This window comes from Rhinatrema bivittatum, chromosome 2 (assembly GCF_901001135.1).
Source record: "Rhinatrema bivittatum chromosome 2, aRhiBiv1.1, whole genome shotgun sequence".
NCBI lineage: Eukaryota > Metazoa > Chordata > Amphibia > Gymnophiona > Rhinatrematidae > Rhinatrema > Rhinatrema bivittatum.
The window spans coordinates 704,303,864-704,322,654 of NC_042616.1; the positions used below are offsets into that span (position 1 = coordinate 704,303,864).

General features: G+C 43.5%; 1 protein-coding gene across 3 annotated transcripts in view; it reads right to left on the reverse strand.

The window, feature by feature from the left end:
• The window catches only part of TRIQK (triple QxxK/R motif containing), a 372,909-nt gene that overhangs the window by 254,930 nt on the left and 99,188 nt on the right, over positions 1-18,791 (reverse strand). The gene's annotated exons all lie outside the window — the stretch shown is intronic.

An 18,791-nucleotide genomic window follows, 5' to 3' on the forward strand; every position in this document is an offset into this window, starting at 1 on the left:
TACATATCTGGGTCTTTTCATTCATAAAGACCCATTTCAATGGTATGCCCATAATATCAGGCCATTAATATGGGAGTTCCAACAAAAAACAGCAGCATGGATGGATTTACCTATATCAATCATGGGCTGAATGGCATTATTAAAAATGGTCTTGATTCCCAAACTTTTGTATATTCTGCAGATGGTACCAGTTGTCCTCCTCAGACAGGATACTAAAACTTTAAATTCCTGCTGTAACAAATCTATATGGAAAGGGAGACGAGTGAAATTTTCATTGATGAAATTGTGCTATCCAAAAAACTGCAGGGAGGTTGAACTTTGCACATCTTAAGTATTATAACATGGCAACCCAACTAGTTAACTAGGGGAATGGTTAGCCAATCCCAGCATTTCAATGACCATGCAAATGGCACTTAATAATATTCCATCAATACACCCACGATATGTACTACATGCACAAACAAGGGCTCTCCCCACAAGCAATGAGCCAATCTATATACTTTAGAGAGATACGAAAAGCATGGAAGTTCCTGCGTTCACTACCGAGGTTGGCATGGGAAATTTCCCCTTGCCTTCCTCTCTAACATGTTACCTTTCCAAGTGGGGAGCACAGCAAGATTTAAACGCTTAGAGAGAGACAATCTCAATGAGCTACAAATTTTCTATGACTTACAATCAGAGAAGCCACATACATGGCAATATTGTATGGAACGCTTAAGGTTTTGCAGCACGGACTTTTTGACATATCATCAAATTGTCAGTTACATCCAAAAATCTTTGAAAGTTAAAAGGGGGTGTATACCTCAGGAGACTTCCAAAGATATTTACATCTAGGGAAGGTAAGGAAAATCTCTTTGTTTCAGGCATATGGGTACCTGCACTCCATCACCCCGTACGGGATGGCAGACTCTCTGGCAGAAGTATGGAGCAGAGAGTGGGCAAAAATCTCACCAAAACAGATATGTTGAAGGGATTGAAACTCATAAATGCAGCTACAGAATCCATGACGATAAAAGAAATGCAAATCAAGTTGGTTTATAGGATATATGCGTGGTCAGTCAAGGCATACAAGGCACGTATTGCTCAAACAGATAGTTGTTTAAAGTGTAATTGCCCAAAGGCTACATTTATATACTGTCTCTGGGAATGCACCAACATAATGAGGTTTTGGGCAGAGATTAAAAACCTCCTCCAGACACATTTCTATAGTGAATTACAGTGGTCAGTTACCTTTTGTCTGTTGGGTGTACAAGGAGAGAAGAACACATGCCCAAGAACCCATGAGAACCCTTTTGTTAAAGACGACTCTCATGGCAAACAAGATGTATTTTTACTCAATGGCTGACGGACAATGTGCCTACATTAGGCATGTGGAAAGGTAACATGTTAGATGTACTATTAGAAACAAAGTCAGTTGACCCCTTGGCTGCAAAATGCAAGCAAAATGTTTTGGCATTTGGTCTCCCATGCTCCATTTACTGCCTCTGAGTCGCACAGATCTATTTAAAGAGGTGAGGTGAGGAATTTTTCAAAGAAATAGGTTGTGCCAAATTAGGTACAGAAAAAGCCTACTAGGGTCTAGTCCATGTTTCAGCATTGCATTGTAGTGTTTATGAATGTACTAATCTACCTGGGAATGACTGTACTAAGTTGGTGGGTAAGGTTATAAAGGAAGGGGGTAGGGAGGGGAAGGGATAGTAAGGATGGGATTGACAGTTTCATGATTATTGTATCCTGAAGTTGTATTGTTTTTTGAAGTTGCACTGAATTTTGGAAGCTGTTTAACTATGATGCCATTGGAAAACACAATAAAGAGATTATAAAAAAAACAAAACACAAAAACATTTTCATAAAATACATTTCAAGGAACCAGATTTTGTAACCGCACGCTTAGGACTTCAGTCGAATTTTCAAAGCAGACTTACAAGCATAAGTCCACTTTGAATTTTTTTTACATTTTCATTTACATTTATATTTCGTGTTTCGGTCACTTCAAAGTGGATTACATTCAGGTACTATAAGTATTTCCCTATCCCCAGAGGGCTCACAATTTAAATATGTAACTGAGGCAATGGAGGGAGATGTGACTTGCCCAAGGTCACAAAAAGCGGCAGTGTAATTTGAACCATGGCTTCTCTGATTGGGGCAGATGTAAATGTTCATAGGAATATTTATATGCATACTTTCAAAAATGTATGTACGCACGTAAATTAATTCCCCACTCCAACTCCATCCTCAAGAATGCCTCTTTCAAGTACATATTTATTTTATTTAAAAGGAATTTATGAATCGTTCTTCCCAATTAAGAATCACTCAAAGCGATGTACAATCAATAAAATACAAATCAGCTAAAATAAAACTAACACATAAAAATCTGTACACATCATTAAAATATTTAAAATGTTGAGAGTATAAAAGTACTTGTGAAAGTGCTTCTGTGTTAATTTTACTTGTACAAACCACAGCAATTTTCAAAAAGCCCATTTACTCACAGGTATGTTTTAGAAAATTACCCCCCAATATGGTATACAGTAGTAGGTACAACCCTAACAATAGTGGTACAGTTACTTTGGGCTTCCAAGACAGCTGGAATAATCTGCACAGAGCAACTATGGTTAAAATCCAAATATTGATTATCATAGGAAGTTGGATGTTTTGGACACCAGCCTCACTAATTTTAAAGGCTGTATGGATTATTACAAAATGTGGTAGTAAGACTGGAAGGGGACCTGAAAGTTGGATTAAATATTGACCTTGTAAGAATAAAAAACAAGACCTGAAATGACCTACCAGCAGAGGCAGTGGAGGTCAGCACTGTAAAATAATTTGGATAAGCTTGGAAAGATATGGAGGGCAGTGATAAGAAAAGGTGTGAGAGGCTAGATAAAAAAGATTTGAGAGGTGTGGGGAAGTGATGTTGGTTTACTATGACAATTTATATATGTTTTATCTACATAAAGCTGTAGAACACCAGAGAAAAATCATCTTAACTGGGCAGACTGGATGAGCCAATTGGTCTTTAATTGCCATCATATACCAGCGGTTCTCAACCGGTGCGTCGCGACACACCAGTGTGTCGCCAAGCACCGGCAGGTGTGTCGCGTGGCTCCCGGTCCCTCCCGCTGCTCGTTCTTCCCTGCTGCCGTTGCCGCCGGGCTATCAGCACGTTCAAGCCCAGCGGGAACGGCAGCGGTGCAAAAAAAAAAAAAAAGCTGTGGCATCCGCGGCTGCCCTTTTCTTCTTCCCGCGCCTGCATCCCCCCCCCCCCGGACCCGGAACAGGAAGTGATGCGCGGGAAGAAGAAAGGCCGTGCCGCGTGATAAACTAGCAGGCACGGCCTTTCTCACGCGGCACGGCCTTTTCCCGTCGATAGCAGGCTGAATTAGCCATGCTGTATGGGACCTGTCCGTCAGGCACAGGAGGCGGAGCTTCCAAAGAGAAGTCAGAGCTCTGCTCTGAGGCTGCGCGTGGGTTCCCGCGCTGGAAAAACGACTCTCCTCAGTCTGTTTTTCCGCGCGCAGGAATCGCACGCGGAGCTTCGGACCTCCTCAGCTTATTTCTTCAATACCAAGTAAGAATGTCAAAATCACATAAAAATGATAATCCGCGCCCATCGGGGTTTAAACCCTGCAGCTGCGGTAAAGTGATGTCGATCACTGATACACACAACAGCTGTTATCGTTGTTTGGGTCCTGACCATGACATCCCCAATTGTACATCGTGCGGACGTATGTCCCCAAGGGCCCGGAGGATCCGCGCTGAGCGAATAGAATCTTTACGATCCCTACAAGATACCTCCCAAGCTGTATCTGATACCAAATCATCCCCAGGACCATCGGTATCTCATCCTTCCCAGAAGAAAACGAAGAAATTCTAGCACCATAGTATGTGACAGACCGGCGAAATATAAAACAAAAAGATCTAATAACAAAAATAAAGGTTCAAAAAACTCTTCCGAAAGGGGCTCCATGTCACCAAAAAGGAAGACAGCAGTATCTCAAATGATTTATAGTGAAAAACTTACTCACTTGCCAGCCCAAAACGCGCACAGCTCAATGGAACGCGGCGCACAAGAAAACCCGCCTTCTACCACGGCCCCATCGACGTCTGAAGCGACGCCCTCCAACAGGCACGTCACGGCGCACGTCACACGGCGCGACTCGGAACGCTCGGGGGCCTATAATGTAGAGCGCACTGAACGGCGCAGCTCGTCTTCCTCTAAAGAACGCGACTCAGGTCGCACGGAGCGACGCGACTCAGGTCGCACGGAGCGGCGCGACTCGGAACGAGCGGAACGGCGCGACTCGGGTCGCACGGGGCAGCGCGACTCGGAACGCGCGGAACGGCGTGACTCAGGTCGCACGGGGCGGCGCGACTCGGAACGCGCAGAACGGCGCGACTCGCCGCAGGCAACTACTTCCACCAGGCCGCAGATGCAGCGTTCTAATAAGAGGCATGCGACGCGGATCCTGTCAACACAAGGTAAGACACCCCACTTAAAATCTTCAGGGGGTGATTCTACTGCTCCAGGGGAACCACGGGTGAGGTTACCATCAGAAGAAAGACAGTCTGTCCCTATAGTTCACCGGCCCTTTATAGACCGAGAACAACATACAATAAAAAAGAGAGCAGCATCCCAAACATCGGAGTCCCAGCAGTTACACAAAGCCAAACAAAAGCTGAACTTTAATCCTTCTTCAAAAAACTTAATTTGTTTAAACACAGGACAGGGCATTTCGGACTCTCTCTCTCTTCAATCATCACCGTCTTCTGCGGGACAAGGTGGTTCTCACCTTTCCATCAATAATAAAAGGCGGAAGACATTGACCCCTTATCAAGAACCTGTAACAAAAAAGCGAACCCTCCCAGTGGAGTTCCATACCACCTCTGTTGCACAAAAAATTATGCCGACAGAAACTAGGGATGCTCTGCAAACGTTATCCTTAGCCATAGCAGGCTTTTATGACACGGTGACTAAGTCCTACTCCATTTCTACTTCCCCTGAAGAGAATAACCTCCCTTCTCCTGTACATGGTGATTCCTCGTCCTCCAGAAGTATAACTCCTAATAAGGAAGAAGACGCTCCTGAATCACCTTTAAGGCCTGTACAAATACATTTATCCCCAACAAAATCGGACAAGGATTTCTCCGATAGTGAACAGGAAGAGCCACCGAACTCCCCTGAAAGTGAACACCCTACTCCTCACACTGATCCTACTCCAGACTCCTCCACTGGATATCAGTCGGACCCAGGGACAGATCATAATGAGCCCCACTCTCCACCGGAGGACCTAACATACCCAAAATTTCTGGAGAAAATGGGTAATGCATTAAACATCACGATTCAGAAACTGCCAGATCCTAGGGCAGAAACTCTGGATATTCTAAAAATTTTTGATACCCCTCATGAACCAACTGCGTTACCTCCGCACGCAGTGCTGGACTCATTGTTAGAACAGTCCTGGAACAGTCCATTCACAGTTCCAGCGGTATCCAGGAAAATAGATATTAAATATAAATTACAAAAATCCAATTACTACTCTTCTACACAACTTCCTCATACCTCTCTAGTAGTAGAATCAGCTATGGGGAAAGCTCGTAAAACCAGATTACACTCTGCATCACCACCGTTAAAAGACATGAGAACTTTAGACGATTTTGCAAAGAGGGCTTACCAGGGCTCTATGCTGGGTGCACGCATTCATCACCATCAGTTCTATTTGGTACAATATCTTTATGGATGTGTGCAACGCCTGAAGACTGAAACAGATTTCCCCAATCTTTCCCCGGTCCAAGACCTAGAAGAAGGGATTAGACACCTTCTGCGCACAATCTACGAAGGATTTGACACCGCCTCCCGAGTCTCAGCGAGTGCTATTGCAGCGCGACGCCTGGCATGGTTAAAAGCAAGCTCCATTAGAGAGGATGTGCATACCAAACTCGCTAACCTTCCCTGCAGGGGAGATAATCTTTTCGGTGAAAAATTACAAGAAACTGTGGCCCAGCTGAAAGAACAATCGGCGGCGGTACAGTCCCTCACAACACAACCATCCTACCAACCAAATAGGAGGTACTTTCCACAATACAGAAGACAATCCTTCCAACGGAAGCCTTATCGGCAATACCAATCTTATCGAACACCATCCTATCAACCTTATAACAGGCCAAACAACCAACAAACTCAACCTCGCAGAGGACGTGGACGTTCACAACGTCCACAACAACAACAGCAACAACAACAGACGTCAAATAAACCTTCACAGTCTTTTTAACACTTCCTCAGCCACCACCTCTCTCACTGCAGGCGGGGAGAGTAGCCTTGCATTATCAACAATGGACAGCCATCACTACAGATCGATGGGTCCTCAACATCATACAGCAAGGGTACAAAATACCATTTCAACATCTACCAACACTTCCCCACCCCCCGTCCCGAGTATACCAAGACACTACGGGAGAGATGAGGAAGGAATTACAGAAGTTGTCAACAACAAGCAGTGCAAATCCTACCACGGAACGTCTGGCACACAGGATTTTATTCCCCATACTTCCTCATTCCAAAAAAATCAGGAGGTTTGCGTCCTATCCTAGATCTTCGACAACTCAACAAACTGATACCCAAGGAAAAATTCAAAATGATCTCCTTAAAATCGATCTTACCCTTGATTCATCGCAATGCATGGATGTGCAGCATCGATCTAAAAGACGCTTATACTCATATTCCAATGCACCCCTCGTCTTGGAAGTACCTGTCTTTTCAAGCCCTGAATACCCACTATCAATACCGAGTGCTGCCATTCGGCCTCTCCACGGCACCCAGAGTATTTACCAAATGCATGGCAGTGGTGGTGGCACACCTGCGCCAACAAGGCATCATAATCTTTCCGTATCTGGACGATTGGCTACTGGTGGCATCAGACCCCACAACATTACGCAACAATCTCTCACAAACAATCCTTTGCCTCCACAACCTCGGTCTCCTTATCAACTACCAAAAGTCTCGGTTGCAGGCAACCCAGACCATACAGTTTATAGGAGTCATCCTCGATACGGTCCAATACAGAGTCTTTCTTCCCCCAGAAAGAAGGACGGTGATGAAGAACATATTTCACAATCTACTGAAAACGCCAAGACCAACGGCCCGCCAAGTCTTGGTCGCACTGGGACACATGGCAGCGGCAATTCACGCTGTAAAGAATACACGTCTCCAAATGCGACACATCCAGTGGCACCTCCGACGTCAATGGAAACAACACTCCCAACCATTATCGTGGAAAATATTTTTAACAACTACAATGATCAACCAACTCCAATGGTGGCTGGGGCGACACACCCTATCGAAGGGGGCGTCATTCACCCTCCTTCCGCACAACGCGGTACTCACCACGGATGCCTCCAGAAAAGGTTGGGGAGCCCATATGGACACCTTCCAAACACAAGGGCGGTGGTCGAGAGCAGAACAGTCCTTTCAGATCAACCTACTAGAACTGAGAGCGATACGGTACGCTCTACGCACCTTCCTTCCATATCTCCAGGGGCGCAGGCTCATGGTCTACACAGACAACCAAGTCGCAATGTTCTACATAAACAAACAAGGGGGCACGGGATCTTGGCCGTTATGCAGAGAGGCGATATGGATCTGGACATGGGCGTGCAAACACTCCATCCACCTCCAGGCCACATACATTCCAGGGATAGCCAATGTTCAAGCGGACAGGCTCAGCAGAATCTTCCATCCACACGAATGGGAACTTCACCAAGAAGTGGCGGACTCCATCTTTCACCAGTGGGGCCGACCTTCCATAGACCTATTTGCGACCGAATACAATCGGAAAGTAGAGACATTCTGCTCAGTTTGGCCCAGTCTCCAACGTCAAACGCAAGATGCCTTTCTACTTCCATGGTCACAACAACTCATGTACGCATTCCCACCAATTCCGTTGATCACACGTACGCTGCAAAAATGCATCCTAGATTCAGCGCAAATGATTCTAATAGCACCAGCGTGGCCTCGCCAGCACTGGTACACGCATCTCTTACACATGTCCACGGAAACACCTATTCGCCTACCACTGCGAATAGATCTACTATCGCAGGACGAAGGCACACTTCTTCACCCACTTCAGCAGTCCCTACACCTCACAGCATGGAGACTGAACGGATCTTACTTGAAGAACAAGGTATATCCTTAATAGTTCAGGATGTGATTCTGGCATCACGCCGACCATCGACAAGGAAGAACTATCATTTCAAATGGAAGAGATACGTTCTCTGGTGCACGTCTGAATGTTTGGACCCTTTGTCATGTCCTCCGGCCAGACTTTTGGACTACCTCCATACCTTGTATACCTCAGGTCTAGCACCTACTTCGGTACGAGTTCATCTAAGTGCCATTGCGGCGAGACACAGGCTCTACAAGGGGCAGTCCATTTCCTTACATCCCGCAGTCTCAAGATTCCTGAAGGGTCTAAATAATTTAAGGCCCCCGATTACTAAGCCACCAATTCCATGGGATCTCAACATCGTATTACAGCAACTGATGCTCTCCCCATTTGAGCCTTTACATACAGCTCACCTGAAATACCTCACGTGGAAGGTAGTTTTTCTGGTTGCCATCACCTCGGCAAGGCGAGTAAGTGAACTACAAGCTTTGGTGCATTACTCACCGTTCCTACAATTCTACCCACATAAGGTAGTCCTTCGTCCCCACCCAACCTTTCTCCCAAAGGTGGTGACGCCATTCCACCTGAACCAATCCATCGACCTACCTGTTTTCTTTCCTGAACCACATACCTCAGAACGGGAAAAAAGATTACACACTCTGGACTGTAAACGGGCGCTTGAGTTATATACCTTACAAACTCAGTCTCCTAATCGTCCTTCCCAATTATTTCTGACATTTAATCCAAACGCCCCAGGGAAACCCGTGGCGAAGAGAACCATAGCGAGTTGGCTCGCCCAATGTATACAGTTCTGTCACACCAAGCAGCATTCCACGCTACTTTCTAGACCAAAAGCACATCAAACAAGAGCGATGGCAACATCCACAGCTTACCTCTCTAACGTGCCTCTTTTGGATATTTGCAAATCAGCTACGTGGGCATCTCTTCATACTTTTGCAGCACATTACTGCCTAGACCAACACACGTCTCAGGACACAAGATTGGGACAGGCAGTTTTAAACTCTCTACTGCAGAATACCAATTAGCTCGACTGACACATTTAGCATCACGATAGATACTCTAAACAAATTATGTGATGCAGAGCTTTGTACTCCCATACAGCATGGCTAATTCAGCCTGCTATCGACGGGAAAAAGCAAGTTTGCTTACCGTAAACGGTGTTTCCGTAGATAGCAGGATGAATTAGCCATGCTGACCCACCCACCTCCCTGTCAGTCGTGTTTTTTCTCGTGCTCACGCTTGCTATTTTACAGACTGAGGAGAGTCGTTTTTCCAGCGCGGGAACCCACGCGCAGCCTCAGAGCAGAGCTCTGACTTCTCTTTGGAAGCTCCGCCTCCTGTGCCTGACGGACAGGTCCCATACAGCATGGCTAATTCATCCTGCTATCTACGGAAACACCGTTTACGGTAAGCAAACTTGCTTTTCTTCTTCCCGCGCACCACTTCCTGTTCCGGGTCCGGGGGTGGGGGGGGATGCAGGCGCGGGAAGAAGAAAGGCCGTGCCGCGTGATAAACTAGCAGGCACGGCCTTTCTTCTTCCCGCGCACCACTTCCTGGTCCGGGGGGGGGGGGGAAATGCAGGCGCGGGAAGAAGAAAAGGCCAGCCGCGGATGCCACAGATTTATTTATTTTTTTGCACCGCTGCCGTTGCCGCCGGGCTATCAGCACGTTCAAGCCCAGCGGCAACGGCAGCGGTGCAAAAAAAAAAAAAAATCTGTGGCATCCGCGGCTGGCCTTTTCTTCTTCCCGCGCCTGCATTCCCCCCCCCCCGGACCAGGAAGTGATACGCGGTGCGCGGGAAGAAGAAAGGCCGTGCCGCGTGATGAAGTAGCAGCGGCCGCTGCAGCATCGGCCCCCAAGCTATTGCAGCAGACGGTAATCGGGAGAGGAGAGAGCAGCAGGAGCCTCCCGCGATCGATGGAATTCTTCCTTATTGGCCTGCGGGGGCTGGAGGAGGAGGAGCAGCTACCGTTGGGGTGGGGGGGGGGGGGGAGGGAGAGAGAGAGGAAGTGAGTGACAGAAAGAGAGAGAAGCAGCCAGCCAGCCTGTGTGTGAGAGAATGTGTGTGATTGAGAGCCTGTGTGTAAGTGAGAGAATGTATTTGATCGAGAGTATGTGTGTGATTGAGAGAAACTGGTCAGAGAGCTGATGTATGTGTATATGTGAGAGACAATGAAAGTGACTGCTCAAGGAGATGACTGATGTGTATGTGAGACAGTCAGGGATGTGTGTTTGTGTGTGTGTGAGAGAGAGAGAGAGAGAGAAAAAGCATGGAAGTGAGAAATCTGGGTATGTGAGAAAGCATGGGAGTGGGAAGCCTGTGTGTGTGCATGTATATGAGAGAGACTGGTTGGTAAGGTGACGGTGTGACTGGTGTGTATGTGAATGTGAGAGAGAGAATGTGATTCAGGGAATGAGAAGCCTGTGCACGTGGAGAGCGAGCATGGAAATGAGAGAGAGAGACTGGTGTGTGTATGTGTGTGTAACAGAGAAAGTGATTATGGGAATGAGAAGCCTGTGCATGTGAAGAGAGTGAGCATGGGAGTGAGAACCTGGGTGTGTGTAAGACACAGCATGGGAGGGAGAAGCCTGTGTATGTAAGACAGAACATGGAAGTGGGAAGCCTGTGTATGTGTGTGTATGCATGCATGAGAGAGATCAGGTGACGGGTGTGTGTGTATGTGTATGTGGGAATAAGAAGCCTGTGCATGTGAAGAGTGAGCATGGGAGTGTGTGAGATACAGCACGGGAGTGAGAAGCCTGTATATCTGAAAGAGAACATGGGAGTGGGAAGCCTGTGTGTGTGTATGCATGAGAGAGATCAGGTGACGGGTGTGTGTGTATGTGTGAGAGAGAGAAAGTGATTATGGGAATGAAAAGCCTGTGCAGGTGAAGAGTGGGCATGGGAGTGAGAAACCTGTGTGTGTGTGAGACACAGCATGGGAGTGAGAAGCCTGTATATCTGAAAGAGAACATGAGAGTGGGAAGCCTATGTGTGTGTGTATATGCATGAGAGAGATCAAGTGACTGGTGTGTGTTTGTGTGTATGTGAGAGAGAGAAAGAAAGTGATTATGGGAATAAGAAGCCTGTGCATGTGAAGAGTGAGCATGGGAGTGTGTGAGATACAGCACGGGAGTGAGAAGCCTGTATATCTGAAAGAGAACATGGGAGTGGGAAGCCTGTGTGTGTGTATGCATGAGAGAGATCAGGTGACTGGTGTGTGTGTATGTGTGAGAGAAAGAAAGTGATTATGGGAATGAGAAGCCTGTGCATGTGGAGAGAACAAGCATGGGAGTGAGAGACTGGTGAGTGTATGTGAGAAAGAGAAAGTGATTATGAGAGTGAGAAGCCCATATATGTAAGTGGAACACGGGAGTGGGAAGCCTGTGTGTGTGTGTATGGCATGAGAGAAACTGTTCAGGAAGGTGACTGGTGTGTTTGTCAAAGACTGGGAGATGATTGGTGTGTGAGAGACAGAAACTGGTCATGGGGGCATGACTGGTATGGTGTGTGTGTGTGAGAGACATGGGCCCTAAGGAAGAGGACCATGAGTATAGAGCTTAGCCACTACTGCTGCTTCTGGTGTGTGCTACAGCCTGCATGGAAGAGGAGTAGGACAGCTGCTGGAGGGGGTAAGTAAAGGTGGCTTTTTAAGTTTATTTTTCTTGATTGACTGCCATTTTAATTATTTAATATTATGTGATGTGTCTGCTTTTTTTGAAATATTTTATTGGTGTTTGGAGAATTTTTAATAGTTTTTATGAGTTTTTAATTGTTGGATGTTATTCTGTTCATAGTTGTTGTGAAACATTTATTCTGCTTATTAGTATAGTTTTACAATTATTTCTGTGTGGGGATCTATAGCTGCTTGTTAGTTCTGTTTTCCTAATAAGAGGTGTATTGGTTTTAGGGCCTGATTTTAATATTTATAGTGTTGCCTTTTCATAGATAGGGTTGCTCCTGTTTGAGTGTATTCCATAATACAGGTGTAACTGTGTGTGGATTAGTTTATGTGCATTACTACAGATCCTGGGAGTATGTTAGGTCGGTTCTGTGTCTGTTACCGATATATTTTACTAGCATGTAAGTGTTTTATCAGTCTTATTTGTTGCGTTTTCTCAAGAGGACATGCATTGGTGGTAAACTGCTGTCTTTTCATAAGTAGGGCTATTGAGCCTGAAAGTAGAAGGAGTTTGAGTTGCTGTTACTGAGATGACACCAGAACCAGAATATCTTTTTTGTAGATGAGTTGAATGGGGAATGTCATAATTCTGCTTTACATCCATTATTGTGGATCAGGGGGGTTCCCGTGGATGCAAACTGTACATTTACATCTAGCCCTGTGACGATCATGGGTCAGTGTGTCACGCATGTGAGAACCATCTGTCAGGTGTGTCCCGACAGAAAAAAGGTTGAGAACCACTGTACTATAGCACACATTCTTGCAAATGTGGGACATTTTATTATCCAAACGCTGAACCACAGAGATAAAAAATCAAATATATGTATTCTTTCTTGTGCAATTTCAATACATCTTTCCTCCATTAGCTACACCGGAGTTATACAAAATACAACAAAGCACCATGAATAATGGACAGTCCCTATGATTGAGGGCAATTGAAATGCACATCAGTGTGGTTTCTTAGGCTTCCACCATGGAGTCAATGGATTGAAATAAAGACTATATGTTTTATTACAAATAGTTGATTCTTCGGCATCTTCTATTCCAGGTACTGGTATGCTATGTATTTTTGCATGTTCATCAGAGATTTGTGTTTCACAGCACACCTGTTACTAAATAGAAACATGATGGCAGAAAAAAACCCATATGGCCTAGCTAGTCTGCCCATCCATCCAACTAATTCAGCTTTACAAGTCCCATCATTCCCTCAGAGATCCTCTGTGTTTATCCCATGCATTCCTAAATTTAGATACTATTTTTGTCTTCATCACCTCTACTGAAAGGCTGTTCCATGAATCCACTACCCTTTCTGTAAAGAAATATTTCCTAAAATTACTCCCAAGTCTACCTCCTTTCTCTCTAATCCCATAACCCTCATCCTAGAACCTCGTCTCTTGTACATGGAAACCTCTCTAAATATATCTCCCCTATCACGCCTTTCCTCTAGGGTATACATGTTTAAATATTTAATTCTGTCCCCATATATTTTAGAATGAAGACTATTTACAGTTTAGTAGCCACCCTCTGGACAGATTCCAACCGGTTTATATCCTTTTGAAGGTATAGTCTCCAGATCTGTACACAGTATTCCCTAGATCCCGCTCAGAAGACTTTTACCACCAATACTGTTCCTCTCTTGGGGTTTTGCATCTTAACTGCTTTTTCTTAGCCTTAAATCTTAGCTGACCTTCAACTGAAGATTGTACTGTATAAACAGCAAATTTGCTTACCATAAATGGGATTCTCTGTAGGCAGCAGGATTAGTCATGACACATGGGTAATGTCATACAACAGCACCAAACAGACCCATCTTTCCTAGCTCATACAGTTTTTGCTTTATTGAGCATGCGTGGGAGTTACCGCACGGGCGCCCCTCAGTTGATTAAAGAGCTTAGTTTTAGCTGGAAAGCAGACTCTCCAGGGAGGTAGGCAGGTATTAAGCATAATTAAACATGTTTCTCCATAGACAACGGGGTTATGAAAAGCAAACTTGCTTTCTCCATCAACAAGCAGGGCTGAATTAGCCACGACACATGGGGAGTCCCAAGCTAAGAGCTGAAGCACAGCGATTACTGAAAAAGGCAACCCAGACCCCACCATGAGGAGTGGATTACTGGGTGAATGAATGGGCTGTTTAACTGCTTCCCCAAAGTTACTATCACTTCTTGATAGATTGTCCAGACAGTAATGGGAAGTGAAGGTGTGAATTGATGACCAAGTAGCAGCTATGCAAATGTCTTCAATAGTCAAGACTCTGATAAGCCACTGAGATAGCCACAGCTCTCACTTGATAAGCGTTGAGTTTGTGATGTGGAGGCTAGCCAAAATGTAGTAATACATGATACAATCTGCTAGCTAGTTGGACAAAGTTCACTTGGCAGCTACTATGACCAGTCTATTAGGATTATAAGAGACCAAATGTTGTTAAGCCCGATGATGTTACTGAGTTCTCATCAGATAATAGGCCAAGGCCCTCTTGCAGTCCAATGAATGTAGGTTTTTATTTCCCTAGTGCTGACTTGATTGCATCAATGATGTTGAGGGTTTATACACTGAGGCTTGCTATGTCACCAGCACCAAGTGCTTCACTGAAAACCAAGCTCTGATGCATTCATGGAGTCAAGGCTTGATGCGCTGGAGTAGAGCAAACCTCAGCTTCAATGGCGCTGCTTCTTCTAGTGCACCACCAAGCCCCACAGGGCCTGAGACGAGCTCACAGATTCCTGTGTCCAATGCTTCCAAACTTTACTCAGCCCTCACTAAGACAGCAAGCTCAGAGGTCTGTATTGTTGAAGGGGGAGCCCTACTCAAGTAGCTCTTGCCACTGGGATTTTTGAGGAGGCTCGAATGACTTCACCAACTTGCATAACTTCTCCATCTTCCAGGCTCTGGATCTCTGATACAGACATCCGGCCACAATGGTAAAAGTTAGTGCATCGTGATCTGACCCCTGTCATCAATAGCAAATGTCATGTACATCGGTGATAGACTTCTTTCTTTTTCTTTAGTTGATTGCGCTGAAAAGTGCTGCTGAGGTAATGAGAAGCAAAAACCGAACAAAACAAAATTAGAAGAGGAAAAACGAGACACAGAGCGCTTGGATGAGTAAAACGTTGAGGGGCTCTGGATGTAACTCCGACACATGCCCTGTCTGGTGCCGTCAGATGATATTATCCATGTGTCATGGCTGATTTAGCCCTGCTTGTTGACAGAAAATTTAAATTATTCCTACCAAAGCAAGAGCTATATAAACAGCCATCAGAAAAAGCTGTGATGAGATTTTGAATTTTTGCAGTGAAAGGCTTTTATGAGGGTCACAAGATAAAATCCCAGATTGGAAATGGAAGGTAAGATACATGTCAGACAGATAACACTATGCTGATAGCTTTTCAAAATTAAAAACTTGGCAAGTATATAGCTGCATCATTTAAAAACCTGTAAAAGTTGCAAGACTGGTATGATTTGGTTTTGTGATGGGACTTTCCATAGCTCTTCAGAGGCTCTCCAACATCAAAAGGAACAGCACACTGATTCTCTTAGACATACAACTGAAGTTATATACCCTGGATTCTCAATGCTATTGTACTATAAATTTGACCACCACAGTAGCTTCTCTCAATTGCATTTTATTTGTCTTTAAATTGATTGTAATCCGCCTTGAGGGCATTCGTGGTAAAAGGCAGAATATCGAATGAATGAATGAATGAATGAATAAATAAATAAATAAATAAAACGTCAAAGTAAAAACCATCAGCATCCTGTCCTGCCAAGTCAGCAATCGCACATAATATTGTATTTGCTCTTTAAAAAAAAACAAAACACAAAGAAAATAAAAAAGTGTGCCACAAGAGCTTCAGCGATCCTTTAGCACCAGCACTCTAAGCTTTTCACCATTTTTGCAGCTGCAGAGTTGTCCCTTGCTGTGCTGTAGAATCCTAAAATCCATTCCAAAAAAAAAAAAAGAAGAGCATAAGAGAACGGTGGCAGCCTCCTTCTGCAGAGTGCCGCTTCACAGGTGTCTGACATCCGCTTCCCTCAGCACTTGACATCACTTAGTCAATCACATCCACCATGCCTTTCATCAAGGCAAAGTGGCATGAAACAACAAGAACAAAGGGTTTAATAGCCAAGGGAATACTGCTGGGTAAAAAAAAAATTCTGTTCACTTATCACCCTATTAAATAATGTTGCTCTGTCTCCCGCTGATTAGAATCTGCAACAGAATTTAATTATGATAACTACATTCTATGGCGGATTCTAATCAGCAGGAAACATAGCAACAATATTTAAAAGGTTTCAATTAGCAGATTTGATTTTACCTGTATAATCACAGCTTCTATTAAAAAAAAAAAAAAAGCATTAAAATACTCTATTTTTCTGCAACTGTTGACCCAGCTGAACTATCAATGTAGTTTTATCATACAAAAGGATGTTTAGCGCTATAAATGTCTGTTACAGTCCAGAGATAATGCTGACAAAAGAGGTGAGGATCTGATGAAGATCCAATTATATTCAGAAAATCAATGGCAATAATTTTGTGCTCTGTTCTATACTGCTAGTGGAGATGAAGAAGCAAGCCTCTGTTAAAGGTCAGTTCCAGATTTTGGAATTTTAAAAGCTTTGCCCATCCAGTGACAGAGAAGAGTAACAAAATTTCTGTAATGCAAAATCTCTACTGCAGAATACATAAGTTGTGAGGAGTTTATTGTATTCCTCATCCAAACATTTGTGTAATTTTAATTATGCAAACCCACATTTTCAAGTAGGTCTCAATGAGGCCCAAGTCACAAAGTTCTAGCTAACAAATCACACAATGCTATAAAACTTACAAAATAAAATCAACTATAGAAAACAAATACAGAACACAATAGGAATCCATATGCTACAAATCTAAGAAGGAACCAGATTTGTCCAGAAGTGCTATTGCTAATTATTCTTATTCATATTTTTAGCTTGGTCAGGAATTTAAATATTTACAGCAAAAAGAAAGTGTCTCCTTCTCCGCAATGTTGTTGGTCATTAGTTTGTTTTTTTTTTGTCTCCTGCATGTACAAAGGAAAAGGATAAGAAAACAAAAATGAGCTGTTCTGATGCCAAGATTATACCCTTGCCTAGCAGCACTATAAAACATTAAGTAATAGTAGTAATATTGGTAATAATCCAGAGACTTCCTAATGCCAGTACTTTCAATTTACAGATTTATGAACCGCATATATTTTGATTTAAAAAAACAAAACAAAACAAAAAAAACAACTATGAGGTTGAAGTACTCTAGCACAAGTGTGGAATGTGACTGGGCTGTTATAATCCAACTGACTGATCAGTTTAGAATGATCAACAATGCCCCTCCACTTTCAAGGCTTGACTTGTATTTTAGTGGTGTCCATCTTTTGCTAAATTTTAAGTCGTAATGTTTTAAAGCTAAACTCAACCAACCAGTCAGTGTTTAATGGGCAGCAGGATACCTGAATTGATTATTACATTTCCTTTATATGCTTCTGCACAGCTGACAGTGGATCCTTTCAGCTGAACATTGACTTGACATACAATACAGCCTTGTCTGTCAATGAATCTAGAATGTAACAATAGCAGACTGAAAATTATATCAACCGTTTTTAACAAGAGAGAGCATTACTGTTTTCTACAATGTCTAATGTTATAGCAAAGCAAAAGAAGAAAAATAACAGGTTAGAAATGTTAACAGAAAAAAAACCTAAAAAAAACCAAAACAAAACAAAACACTTACCACATAGCAAAGTCTTTGGAAATCACTGAACAGAAAATGATGGATAGTAACAATTGATTTTTTTCCATAGGATTTCAAATGTAACTAGTAATGTAATGGCATCTGATAAATAATACCTGCCCTGGGACTCATCTCGCTTTACGTAAAAGGCATTCAAAACACTGCATTTCTATAACAATAAGAATTGACTTCCACTCTGTTTACAGTAACAATAAGACTAGAAATAAAAAAAAGCTACATGTAAGACATACGTGACATGTAAGGAAGTATTCTAAACCTAAGCAGTGGAATAGCACTGCTACAGAACATAAATGGCTTGATTCAATAAGGCCATTCTGTCTCTATGGGAGAAAAGCTTCATGAATCAAGCCCAAAGAGAGGTTATTAGAGAAACTAAACAAAACCTTACAAATCAGTGATAATAAATAAGAAAACTAACGAGCTCAACTCAACATGCATTGTATAATGCCCTTCGATAATCTGCTTCTTAAGCTAATCAATTTAACACATTTTAAAATGTACTTACTTCTTCCAATTTAAACGTGCAGAAAAATATTTAGCAACTGACATAATACGCATATGAACATTAACATTTCTACAGCCCCAAGCGCATTCAACTGGGAATGTTATGTTGCTTTTTAGTCTACTTCTTATGATGTGGATAATGTAAACTGTGTCATGTTGAACTGTATGGATGGTACAGATATGTATTTTTTTGTTTTCTTATATATATTTAGATTTAGCTAATGCCTTTTCATTGGCTGCTCAAGGCGAGTTGCCAACAGTACTTGAATGTATTTCCCTGTCTGCAAAGGGTTTGCCCAAGGTAACAATGATCATCAGCAGGATCTGAATCCTGGTTTCCATGGTTTGCAGCCTGCTGCTCTAACCACTAGGCTACTCCTTGACATCATTAGGAAAAAATGGGATAAAAGAGTAAATAAATAAAAGGGAAGCATTCAGACTGTATATGTTAACCTGCTCTATAACCTCAAAGTCAACATTTTCTTGATTTACTACAGATAATTAAACATTTGAAAAGGACACCCTGATGAGATATCAGGGTGCCCGGAGTAATGTGGGTGCCAGGCACAATTCGTGCCAGCACCCAGAAGGGAAGGGTGGCTGCTGGGCGCTGAAACCCCCTTCAGCGCCCAGCGCATCAGCCCATTGACTGGC